This window comes from Vigna umbellata, chromosome 1 (assembly GCF_029865625.1).
Source record: "Vigna umbellata cultivar VRB3 chromosome 1, Vumbellata_1.0, whole genome shotgun sequence".
Classification (NCBI taxonomy): Eukaryota; Viridiplantae; Streptophyta; class Magnoliopsida; order Fabales; family Fabaceae; genus Vigna; species Vigna umbellata.
The window spans coordinates 78,292,069-78,306,330 of NC_142165.1; the positions used below are offsets into that span (position 1 = coordinate 78,292,069).

General features: G+C 34.1%; 1 pseudogene; it reads right to left on the reverse strand.

The window, feature by feature from the left end:
* Nucleotides 1-2,822: 2,822 nt before the first annotated feature.
* On the reverse strand, nt 2,823-4,608 carry LOC148206487 (cytochrome P450 89A2 pseudogene; annotated as a pseudogene).
* Nucleotides 4,609-14,262: the final 9,654 nt, after the last annotated feature.

A 14,262-nucleotide genomic window follows, 5' to 3' on the forward strand; every position in this document is an offset into this window, starting at 1 on the left:
ATCCATTCAAGAAGTTACTAAGGAGTCATACTGAAGTTTGATGATCTTAGACTCTAGGTTCATGGAATGGACCTAAAGTTACATTCAAAGAGAACTCCCAAGACATGATTAATTGCATCTTTATAACTTATAAATCAACCTTTACAAGAAAGGGACAAAGTGGTGAAATCTAACTTCAACACATCTTTATCATCTTGAAGTCAATCCTTTTCAATCCCAAACTATTTTGCGTGTTTCATTGCTAAAATAGCTCTATTTTAGTACATTAGTTTTGTTTTGCACTATTTATACACCCTTTTTACAATTTTATTCAAGGTCAAGCTTGTTTAGAACACTGTTTTTTTTTCTAAATCTTTGTGAATACAACACTTGTTGTACTACAATATTCAGTATTCTTGCTGGAAACAAAATTTGCTTTGGAGAATCAACAAGTTTTTGACCTTATCGCTAGGGGTTTGTGTCAAGAAAAATAATGTTGTTTCAAACCAGTTTGATCATTGTACAAACTATATTCAGGCTTAGTTAGATTAATATATTTTCATTTACTCTTGTACTCTTGGCTTTGGAAGTTATAAAATGTTTCTTCATTAGAAACTACTATTTTCAATAGTTTTTCATAAATAATAATATTTCGTTTAATGATTTTTGCTAAACTTGAAAACCTAGGTTGTTTAGACGATTTATGTTCTAGACGATTTTATCTTAACATTTTCACCATCATAAATCTAGTTTCAAGACATTTTAAAACATTGTACTTTCTACTAAATCCCTATGGATACGATACTTGTTATACTACAACAATCCAATAAACTTGCTAGTATATTTTTGGTTGTAATCTGACCACGAACATGCACCATAATACTTTATGTTTTACATTGTCGTATATTGTGTTGTTTATCTCTAAGTTTTAATATTTTTAGTAGGTAAATGTATTAGTATATTGTGTCGTATATTGTGTTGTTTATAATATGTCCATTTAAAAGTATGAAAATGTTTAAAGAATAACTCTGATATTTTATTTCAGATATTAGTGTACCATATATGTATATGTATATATATACATATACATATATGTACATATATACATATACATATATGTACATATATACATATACATATATATATATACATATATGTATACATACATATATGTATACATACATATATGTATACATACATATATGTATATATACATATATGTATATACATATATGTATATATACATATATGTATGTATACATATATGTATACATACATATATGTATATGTATATATATATGTATATGTATATATATATGTATACATATACATATATATATACATATATGTATATATACATATATGTATGTATACATATATGTATGTATACATATATGTATATATACATATATGTATATATATATATGTATATGTATACATATACATATATGTATATTATGTATATGTATATATGTACATATATGTATATGTATATATGTACATATATGTATATGTATATGTATATATATACATATACATATATGTATATGTATATATATATATATATATATATACACATATATATGATTCCTCATCGGTTAAAAGAACCTGTACAAATTTTAAACTATAGCTAACAGATATTTGCACATCTTAACAAAAAGGTCATATGATTCTAAATAAAATATGGATAAAGAGAAAAAACTTTTGATAGTAATATTAGAGTCATGTTTCTTTTGGGTCTTCCTTTGTAGTAAGGAATGTCTGAAGGATCCTTTTTGTAACTAAATTTTTTATCTAGACAACGTAAAATTGAGACAAATCTTACTTATAAACTCTTTACAATTGTGAAATAATATTCAAGGAAAGAAGTGTATGTATTTCATATGTGAGTGTGAAATCTTGTAAAAAAAATCTTATTATAGTTAATCTTGAAGAGGTTTTGGTATACTTGTGCTTAAATTTAAGTATTTAAATAAATAGTTTAGAAAAACTTTGTATGTTTTGTTTATAGAGATTGTATATTCATATAACCATGAGTGATATTTTATCTTCTTGTAAGTTAGAGATAATTTTTTAAACTTATTTTCTATAATAGAACCATATGTAATTTGATTGAAAATTTAGAATTGACTCAACTGGAACGAACCGATATAAAATTACTTTTATGTTAATTTTTTTAATTAAATAAGATGTTGGTTATCTCTCTCAAAACACTTAAAAATATACTTTACAAAATCTTCAAACAATTGCCTAGTGTCCAATAAATATATTGTGAAGAGTGTTTCTATAATACTTTTAACAGCGGTGGTATTCTAGACATATGTCCATGGAGGTCGTAAAAAAAGTATTATAATTCCTTCGTAAGGGATAATCATGAGAAAAATTGGAAGATCTTTCCTAATCTTTTTCATAATCAAATGGATCTGAACTTTTATTTTGAGTTACTATTTTATAATAACAACTATATCACAATAATAATAATAATAATAATAATAATAATAATAATAATAATAATAATAGGAGAATCAATAATAAAATCATATAGAATTGTGTAAAAAGCGTAATTATAACATTTAAGATAAATGATAACTTGTAAAATCTAAAAAGAAACAATGTTTTGCTTTAAGGATCTCCTAAATTTTTTAGTGAGTATAATTCAAACATAAATATTTTTTATTTTTATTTATAAATAGTTTCTCATTAAATACTTTCTAGTGTTTGATTCAAATTTATTTAAAGATAATATACTATAGAAACTGATTCGTTAAATACCTTTTATTCAAAGTATTGACACATGAATAATAATTCCGTAAAACTTAGGCATAACTAATAATTATGAAAAACAAATTTGTCGTTTTGCGTTTCTTTAAATACTTGGTGATAAAATTCGTCGATCAACTATGTAGATCCCCTACACATGCTGGCAAAGCGCAGATACCGCACTTAAATCTGACGGGAACTGTTCATCTTAACAAGCAAAACATAACTTGGATAAAAGCAAACACACATCACAATCTTACACTGTACTTGCGCTATAACCACTGAAGTATCTATCTATCTATATATATCGCAATCACATACCACGGAAAATTATTTTCCAAACCATTATTGGGAGAATTATTATATAATGAGGTGGGTTGAGTCTAGATCCTAGGAGAAAGATGAACCTGCAATGGATTCTTCATTACCACAGTGAACTCTTGTATCTCTGACAAATCCACATCTCCTCCCTCTGGAACCTTCCATTCAAAATTCCAAACCAGATTAGCCACAAAGTACTCCAAATGAAGCAAAGCCAGATTATAGCCAGGGCAAATCCTCCTCCCAGCACCAAACGGCATCATCTTTATCTCTTTACTTCCAGTAATGTCAAATCCCTCGTCATTCATAAACCTCTCTGGCTTAAACATCATTGGATCTTCCCATACCTTAGGGTCCCACCCCATCTCTGCCACCATGAAATTCACTGTCCCATTCTTAGGGACCAAGTAATCATTAAAAACCACGTCCTCCGTCACTGCATGCGGCAACACAAAATGACCAGGTGGGTGACGCCTCAAACCCTCCAAAACCACAGCCTTCAGATAAGGAAATTTTTGCAAGTCTTCTTCTTTCACTTCTCTGTCTGTGCCCCCGTTCAAAAACTCAATACACAGCGTCACAATCTCCTCTTCGTTGGCTTGCGTTTCTCCTCGGGCCACTGCAAATCCAACAAAGTATCAACATACGAAACAACACCTTCATCCTTGCCTTGCTTTTGCTTTCTGGCTCTTATAAGTGGAATCATCACGTCCTCTTGCTCCTGGCGTAACCTAATCATCTCCTCCCAACGTTCGCGGAGCAAAACGCGGGTGACTCTGGGCCAGAAATTAAGGATGTTAAACCTTGTAAACCCTAGAAGTAACGGCCGTTGGACGCGCTCGATGTCTCTGACTTTGCCCTCATCGAGTCGCTCCCCGAAGCACATGAAGACGAGCAAGCAGAACATGGAATACTGGAAATGATCGATGACTCTGATGGAATCGTTGGATTGAGAATCAGATTTAAGGCGAGCGAGGAGGGCTTGGAGGACCCAGTTGCGGATCCCGGAGAATGACTTAACGCGTGAGTGGTGGAGCACCTCGGAGATGAGGTTTCGGCGGAGAATACGCCACGTGGGGCCGTAGGAGGCGGAGCTGATGTTGCGTTGGTCGCCGGAGATTATTTTGGAGACAGCGAGAGCCTTGGGGCGGTCGGAGAAGAGGGAACCGTTTTGGACGAGGGCTTGGTGGGCGAAGGTGCGGTCGGCGATGAATATGGCTCGTTGAGATCCGATGCGGATGGTGACGATGGGGCCGAACTTGGCGTGGAGGTTTCGGAGAATCGGCTCGAGTTGGTTTAAGGATTTGAGGAGCCATTGGATGCTTGTGACGATTGGGATGTGAAGAGGGCCTGGAGGGGTGTTGATGGTTTTTGTTTGAAGGGAGAATATGGCTCTTACGATAACGCAGACGCACGCAGACACTAGGATGATGAACCAGCCTTCCATGAGTGGTCCTTCTTTCATCACCTTTCCACCAGAATGACCAGTGCTGTTGTAGGTAGTAAGGCGCCCAAATATAAGAACCAAAATCCTGAAGCCAACAATGCGCAATTGACAGTTTAGACCTTTAAAAAATCTTCGAAACTTATTTTAATTGTATAATAATCACATTTTAAGTTGAAGGATAATGATATTTCAACTTTAACTTTTAATTCCAATATGTGTTGCGCTTTCATTGGTCGATCTGGAAAAGATTTAAAATGACCTGGAAATAGAAAGTATTTGGGTTTTAGGGTTTTTCATTTTCGCTAACTTCATTTTTTATGATTCAAAAATTGGATTTCTAAGTTGCGACCACTACAATAAAGGCACGTATTGAAGACGGCCTATTACCGAGAACTCCCTCCCTTTCCTAAGGTTTGGCGAACTCCCTCCTTTTCCTTAGGTTCGTCGTCAATTGTGTGGGTCACGAGTTTGGTGGTTTTCAGCATGTTTGACCGTGCGGTTTGACATTGCGACTTTGGTGGTGGGGACGCTGACGGAGGTTCATTGTAGGGTGACGCTCTTCCATTTCTTGTTCTCTGTTCGTTCCCATTTCCAAGAGTCAGTGTGAAGGTTGTCGTCCTAAGCCGATTTGAAGAGGTTGTTGTTGCAGACGTTGACGATGGTTCGTTGGTAGTTGGTTTGCGACTTGTGTGGCTAGGGTTTGTGTTTTTGTGGGTGTTGCGACAAGGATGGGGTTCGTGGAGGTTGGTGTCTCGAGGGCATTGCAGTTAAGTAGTGTTGACAGATGCGTAGTGTTCAATTGCCACAACAAAAGGTCTGGATTTGTTTTTTCTGATTGAATGTGTCATAATTTTTGAATTATAATAGTCACAATTTGTTTACTTTTTTGTTCTAATATGAAGAACAACTTACACCTTTTGTAAAGTTTAGTTTTAACATTTTAACCAAACATCTGACTTCAATTTCTTCATTCTGATTGAGCTTTCTCTTGTTTATATTTTGACTTGATTAAGGCAACTCATTTTGTTTCTTTGGGTTCTTGATGCATATTTCACCGTGACTGAAAAAAGATTGAAGTATTTCTTGGATCAAAGACAATTTTTCAAGTAATTTTAAATGTAAACTTTGTGTATAGGACATTGATGGGAGCAGAAAGAGGAATACTACAATAGTTGAAAGGATAATGATGATGTTGATTTGGTTGTGCATTGAATATTTGCATGAATGTTGTGCTGACAAAGTTTTACAATGTTTTGGTTTTCTTTTCATAATTGATTGATCGTGTATATAAGTTATTATGAGGGTAAATTGTGTGGCTGGATTAGTATTATTTTGCTCGACGTAGTCCTTGTTTAGTATTTTTACCTTTTATAGGTTAGCTTGTAAGGAGCATGGGTTACTATAAATATCCGTCTCCATCACTGTATCATTCACTTTTGAGATTAATGAGAATTGAGTTTTCTGAATCAGAAACTATTCTCTCTTGAAAGTCATAGGCTAGAGAGTCCAAAGACTCCCTCTAGCCACCTTCCAAGCACACTCTCTCCCTTCCATTTTCCATTTTCACGGTGCTTTCTCTCTCCTCCACGCTACCTCTCCTTCGCTGCCACCTCGTTAGCGCATGCGTCAGCTCCTCCATTCCACGTCTTTGGCCTTTCCTCTCACGCACAGAAACGCCATCTCATTTCACATTTCACCTCTCGCGTATCAAACACGCACATCCACATTCTCTCTCTCGTTTCTCCATCTCGCAAGCCACATCTTCCGATTTTCATCTTATCTGTAAGTTTCATCCTCTCATATTTTCTCACTTCTTCTTCATCACAGAACCACATCTTTGTTCTTCTTTTTCAATCTCCAACCACACATTAGGGTTTCTTCCTTCTCAAACCATTTCCCTCCATTTAGCCGATTGAAACCCTTTTTATCATTTGTTCTTTGATTTCTACCGATTAAACCTCCATTTGCACCGTTTAAACACTTTTGAACCGATCAATCTTGCGTTTGAACCGTTTAATCGGTCCAATTTGAGTTTTCCCTCTTTTCTAGGGTTTGTTCAAGATTTTAGGGTTTTCTGCAACCGATTTCGTTTCTCTCAGTTTCCTTAAAGTCAACTCTCAATCTAGAGCTTCGCTTCCATTCCGTTGCGTCTTGACTCGTTGGAGAAGCTTCGAGGAGTTCGAATCGTGGTCGCACAGCTTCTATCGTCATCTTTTCGGGTGCTCGTCCATCAAGTGGTATCTAGAGCTTTGGTCGTCCATGCGTCAAAGGTAAGTATCGTGTTTCTGTTTCCTTCGTTGTTTGAGTTTTGTTTTCTTGATTCGGCCTTGTCTGAGTCATGTTTCGTTCATTTGATTCTGAGTCGTGTTTAATTTTGTTCATTCTCTGCGTTGTTTTATGATTCCTTTAATGTCTTGTGTTGTTTCGGTATTATGAGTTTCCTTCACTTATGTGTTGTTCATTATATCTCTCTATTGTCTTGATTTGTTATTCTGATTAGAGTTGTTGCGTTTCTTCTCTATTAGTGTATCGTGCATCTTCATTCAGTGAAGTTCCTGTGTTTATGTTTCCAAGTTGACTTGTGTTGTACATCTGTTTGTGTCGTTCTGTGTTTGAGTCATTATATTGAGTCTTAGTTCATTTTAATTCGGTGAATCTTCTTTGTTTGAGTTTTAATTTCTAGATCCATTTCTGTTTTGTCTATGTCATGTTGCTTTGTTTTAATTGTCAATTAAATCTGAGTTTAACTGATTCAGTTGAGTTTTTGCTTTGAGTAAGATCTGTCCATCATCATAAGCAGTGATATTCAATTGAATGAGCTTGATGACAGACTTCAATAGCAGTTTTAATGTCATTTCATTTATCTGAAGTTGTCTTGAGTTTTTGATGCTGAACATTACATGTAATTGTATTGCACTTTTGAAATTCTGTGAGCTGAAAGTTGAACCTGCTTGTGGATAGCAAATGCACACCAATTAAGCTATGAAATGTTGCATTGAGCTTCGGTGCAAGATGCTTACAGCAGCATCAGTCTCTCGTTTGGCCAACTACACTGAACTGGTTTTTCTTTGAAGTCTGTGTTAATGTTTTGAGTGTGTGTTTGTTCTGCTTGGTATTAGTTCATTGCTAAGCTTCTAGTTCAATCATATTCAAGAGTCACTTGTGTTTGCTGTTTTGTTATTCAAGTTCAATTTCTACAGTTTTGGTTAAGAGTGAAATTTGATGCTAGAGTCAAAAGTTATCAATGAAACCAATTATGTGTTTTTTTTTTATTAAGTTGAACCTTTAATCTGATGCAAGTAAAGTGCTGATTTGTAAACTGCATTGATCTTAGTCTATTGTGGATTGTAGCAAGAGCTGTAAGTCAATAACATTTGAAGCAATTAAGGATTAATCCTACTGTTACAAGTTAAAAAAAAAGAGTTGAAGGACTTAGTGCAATTCACAATAGCTGCCTCTAATTCGTAGCTGCCTCTAATTCGGAACATCAAATATGAAAAATAAAACAAGTTTCTCTGAGGCACAATGTCAAACAGTTTGGTATGCCAATTTATAAATCAAATCTGTTCAGTATTGGTTCAACTTAAGTCCCTTTTCTTGCTTTACTAATCTGTTCTAGTTCTATTCCTTAGGTTCTATTTGTTGTGCTTACTTTGATCAAAAGCTTTGTTTCTTGCTTGTCATTGTTGAATGTTCTGGTTTTGTCTCAGTGTAAGTGTAAACTCTGATCTGCTGTTCATAATTGAGCTTTTGTTGCTTCTATTAATCTGGTCTAGAGTTGATCTTGAGTCAATTTCATTATCTGGTGCTTACATTGCTGGTGGTTGTCCTGTATTGTACATTACTCTGCTTAGCCTAGCCTTTTCTGAAATGAGAAGCTGTACACTCTGGATTTTTGGAAGTTGAAAGAGGGTTTGTATGCTTGGTAGCATCTTAGGTGGTGGTGGTCTGAAAGACTCTCAAGCCTTGAACTGCCAAGGGAGAATCTCCTTTCCAAACCTTTTCATTTATGTGTTTTAAATTTCAAAAGAGAAGCCTGAGTGTTGTGAGTTTTCATAATTGATTGATCGTGTATATAAGTTATTATGAGGGTAAATTGTGTGGCTGGATTAGTATTATTCTGCTTGTGCATGATTTTGTGGTATATTTTGATGTCAATTATATGATTGTATATTTTCCAACAAGTTGGGGCTAGTTTGGTTAATAATTGGTTTTTAAAGTTAAAGATATGAATTTAATTTGTGTAGTGGTAGCCTCTTTAGAGGTGGTTTCTTGTAAGAACTCTCCAAACAGAAGATGTTGATTGGTACCAGACAGAGTGTAACGCAGCGGAATAAAGCTTAGAGTAGCAAAAAGCGTGTTCAGTCACCTTTTTAAAATAAATTGGTCTATTTTTAGAAAATCAATTTTCTTTCAGAAAATTTATCGAACAGTTGATATGCGTAAAAGATAAAAAATGTAGGGAATAGAAAATCACACGAGTAATTTTTATACTGGTTCGATTCAACAGAATCTACATCCAGTCGTTAATCACTATAAAGTGATTAACAGTTCCACTAAAAAGATGTTTCACAGATTACAACAAATAGTGAATTAAACAGATAAATAAACCTTCCTTCGACGAACGAACCGGAAGAAGAACACTCTACCAACTCGAAGAGAACCGCTCCGACTATCGACAAACGAAACGTGAGCTTCTCCTATTCAGGAGACTAGGCAGAGCACCTTGCTAACTCGAAGAGAGCTTGCTCCGACTATCGACACACGAAACACGAGCCCCTCCTGTTCACGAGACCAAGCAAGGGAACTTGAACTATAGCTTCTGAGAACTTCCTCTGACAAACAGTATTCTGCAAGAGCTTCTGTTCAACTACTTTCTCTTTTTGAACTTCATAGAAACCCAATATATAGCCAGTTGTTCTGAATATCTAAGGTTAAGTTCCAACTGCCACGAATAATCGATTATTGTAAGTGATAATCGATTATTCAAGTCTGTTACAGGTTTTTCAAAAAATGTGATAATCGATTATATGATGTGATAATCGATTATTCCTGGATGACTTTGTGATAATCGATTATTGCCATTCCATAATCGATTATTTCAGTTAAAAATGCAAGTTTTACAAAGTTTACAAGACTTTCCTACTATATTTAATTTCTACAAATTGCTTTTAAATAATTCTAATATCTTCTTCAACTAAAACTTCTTGCAGCATCATCAAAACAATTTTCTTCAAGATTTACCAATACTCCTTATTGGTAATAGAAGAAACTACTTCATTGTAGTTTAAATTGACTACCTAAGACCTAAAACTAGCAACTAAAGTAGTAAAACAAAGGTAAATTCCAAACTACTTAAGACCTAAAACGAGAAACTATAAACTACATTCCAAAAACAACCTAAACTACTTGGATCAAATAGCTAAATGCTAACATTTGGCTACTTAAAACCTAAAAAGTGTACTAAATAGGTGACAATTTCGAAATTCACCTAAAGTAGCCTAAGAATGTGTAATGTTCTTATCCTAACATGTTTAAAGTAATTAAATGAAGCTAAGAAACATGTTAAATTGGACCAAGTAGCTAAATCTCAAAATTGAAGTACTTAAAACCTAAAAAGTGTTCTAAATAGGTGACAATTTCGAAATTCACCTAAAATAACCTAAGAAAGTATAATGTTCTTATCTTAACAAGCTTAAAGTACTTAAATGAAGCTAAGAAAGATGCCAAATTGGATCAAGTACCTAAATATCAAAATTACACTATTTAAAACTTAAAAAAATGTACTAAAAAGGTGAAAAATTCAAATTTCACCTAAAGTAACCTAAGAATGTGTAATCTTCATATCCTAACAAGTTTAAAGTAGGTAAATGAACCTAAGAAACAACTCAAATTTGAGTTTAAAGTACTTAAAACTAAAAATTACACTACTTAAAACCTAAAAAGTGTACTAAAAAGGTGAGAAATTGGGAATTAACATAAAGTAGCCTAACAATAAGTAATGTTGATATCTTAACAAGTTTGAAATAGTGAAATGAAGCTAAGAAACAACTAAAATTGGAACATCTACCTGAAACTCAAAGTTTGAGTACTTAAAACCTAAAAAAGTCTACTAAAAAGGTGAGAAATTGAGAATTCACCTAAAGTAGCCTAACAATAAGTAATCTTCATATCCTAATAAGTTTGATTATGGATGTTTTTTCGGTTTTATTATGGCTCTTCCCTACTTAATATAGTTGTTGTCTGATTTGGCATTGGATGACAATAAAATAATATCCATATGATGGGATTCTTGATGGAGAGTAATATGTATGCACCATATAAATTAAAAAATATATATAACAACTTTTTTAATTCTATATGTGTCAATTTGATTAAGTTTATACTACATTTATTGACCAATTTCTCCCATTGCCTTTTGGACACTTTTAGGCATTTTATAGTTGTATAGAATGAAATTGACCATATTTCATCATCATAAGTTTGCCTTCCATGTTCGACTTAAGTAGTAACATGTTTATTACTTATGTTGCATGGAATTTTGTTGTTATGCCTAAGTTTTTTGTCGTTTGGCTTGTCACAGGACATGACCGAAGCCCCCTACCACTGTGGGTGGATGTATGACCGTTGTTATAGCAGAAAAAGAGGTTTGAAGGAACATTTTGTGGAAGGAGTTGAAGAGTTTGTGCAGGCGGCACGACAATATCAATATTTTGCTCTTGATGGAGGAATTCGATGCCCATGCATCAAGTACGAATATACAAGGATTTTGAAAGATGATGTTGTCAAAGTTCACCTATATAAAAAAGGGTTCATGCCAAATTACACGGTTCAAACATTTCATAATGAAGAAATTCCTTCTACCTCCACTATTGGTGAAAAGCGACAAGCTTCATGTTCGAACACTTTTGAACATACAACTGAGCTAGATCAATTTACGTATATGCATGAGATGGTCGACAATGCTCTTCGTCGACATGCTAACCAAGAACAAGACTATGGTTTTGATGAAGAGTCTCCAAATGAAAGCACTCAGAGGTTCTACAATTTATTGGCAGAGGCGAACCAACCTGTATTTGAAGGTTCATCTGAGTCAACATTGTTAGTGTGCATTAGACTCATGGCTGGTAAATCTAATTGGAACGTTCCCAATCAAGCATGAGACTTCTTTACAAAATTAATGTTAGATCTGACACCACAAAACAATTGCTTGTTGATGAGTGCATATTTATGCCCACATTTATGCTTTAAAATTCAAATTTTTGATGGGATAATTGTGCTTAAATGGTTGATTATAAGTGAATTTGTGATGATTGGAATTGTTGGGTTTTGGGAAATAAAGAGACGTAAAAAGTGAGTTTTAGTGCATAAATTATTCTTGGATGTTCTAATGTTTATTTGTGCAGCTGAGAATATAAGTTTTATTGGTCCAAATGGCAATTCAAGGCCCAAAATCAGTTTTTATTTGGAAAATTCATAAGGGGCTAAAGTGCAGATAGAGGAAATTTCAGGGTATTTGTGCAATTTTGGAAAGTCAGAAATCTAAAAGATAAAATTCAGTTGTTGAATTTAATTTGAGAATATCAACAGAAAATATCTTCCAAATAATTTTTTATCTAAATCTTTTAGTTATTTGGAAGATATAGGATATAAGATAATTAAGTTAATATCTATCAAATATTCTTTAAAACTGATTTAATCTAATGAATATTTGAAAGATATAATATATCAACAGAAAATATCTTATCAACAAACTATTCAGAGTCCAAGCCCAATCAAGCCTATATAAAGAGACCGAAGGGAGGCAGAAAAATGGGACTTCACTTAATTCATTCATTCTCCCATACTCCTCTCACTTTTCTTTCATCTTGTATTCAACTCCATTCATGGAGAGCGAAGCATCTAGGGCTATTCTGCTGTAATTCCATGACGGATTCTGAGGTTACGTTCAGTTAATGCAATTGTTTACTTTGATTATTGATTTAAGTTGTTCTCTCTATGTCTTTCATCTCTCTATCTTGTTAAAAGCAAAGATTTTTGCATCATAATGTGTTTGAATCTACATGCATATTAATTATATGTGTTTTAGGGTTTCTAGGTTTAAATTGAGAATCTACTTTGATTTAATTTAGGAACTTTCATATGATTAAATGGTTTTTACTATCAATTGAGAATGTACTTTGATTGATTAGTAATAATTTCAACTATAATCAATTGAGAATTTACTTTGATTGATTAGCTTTTAATTTGGTTAGGAGATTTAAGAATAAACATGATTAAACACAATAGAATTTGATTGAGAATGTACTTTGGTTGAATTTATTGTGAATAATCTAGAAAGGTTTTGCATTTGATTGAGAATTTACTTTGGTTAAATGCATGATCGCCCTCAAATTAATTAAGAATGTACTTTAATTAATTTGAAACTTAAACAATAATCAATTGAACAATTATCCGTGAATAACCGATGACGAATCTACCTTGGAAAAGCAGTGGAATTAGCCTATTTCATCGTAACTGTTTTTAAGTTTCTTATTTGTTCTTTAAACATTCTCCAAACATTACTTTTATCCATAAGCATTGCATAGCATTCGTAGGAGTCAGATATTCAAAAGCAATTCCGTGTTCGTTGGGAGACGACTCAGGGTTATTTTAGCCCTATCTACCTTCTTGAATACTACTTGGCAATACTGAAGTTGCCTTGAAAAGTAGTATTAATTTGATAGCTTCAACGACAACTTATCACTTGTCAAAGAATTATTATTAAGCCAAGAGATGTGTTTCGAAGCTAGGATTGGAAGCGCAGAAGATTGATTGTTGTGTGAATGAATGTATATTTTTCTATGACAATAACAATGAAAAAAATGACGCACCGTTCGTGGAATGCAAGTGATGTGGCCATCCTCGATTTTAGACATTGCATTCAGAATGGAGGAAAAAAAAACCAATTTCATTCAAGTCCATGTTCTACTTGCCGATCATTCCAAGATTACAAAGAATGTTCGCTTCAATGAAAATAACAGAACACATGACATGGCATAGCGGTAACAAAACTGAAGGAGTGGTGCGTCATCCTTCCGACTGTGAAGCCTGGAAGCACTTCAATTGTAAACATCCATCCTTTGCCAGTGATGCCCATAACATGCAACTTGATCTATGTTCAAATGAGTTTACTCCATACATCCAGGCGTCTGCATCACCATATTCGTGTTGGCCAGTGATTGTTACCCCATACAATTTTCCACCTAAGATGTGTATGACAAAGCCATCCATGTTTTTAACGTGTAAACTTTTTAACAATATTCAATGTTGTACTATTTTTTTTCACACTTTAAAATTCATTTTACTCACATTTTCTATCTTATTTAACAGGAATATTTTTTTGCTAGACTCACACAGGTGAGAGCAGAGGTGGGATCTACTCTTGATGCTGCCTTAGGAGTAGATGTAGATGATGACATCATCAAGACCCAATGCTGGGTTGATGTCGTCGGGGGAAGAAGAAAGGAAGACTATATGGGGCAAGACAAGTTGCCTCTAATTATGGTGCTAGAAAAGGGATATTGAAACATCAACCATCTACATCAGTAGAGAGGCTTATGATGCAGTTGTGACCAGATTGGACACTCTTGAAAATCTGGTCAGGACATTGCTACCTGGGCAAGGACAGTCAACCCCATCATTCCAGCAACCATGCCCACCGATGCAACCCACCCCCATGCAGCCATTTGTCAACCAACAACAGCCTCCCCAAC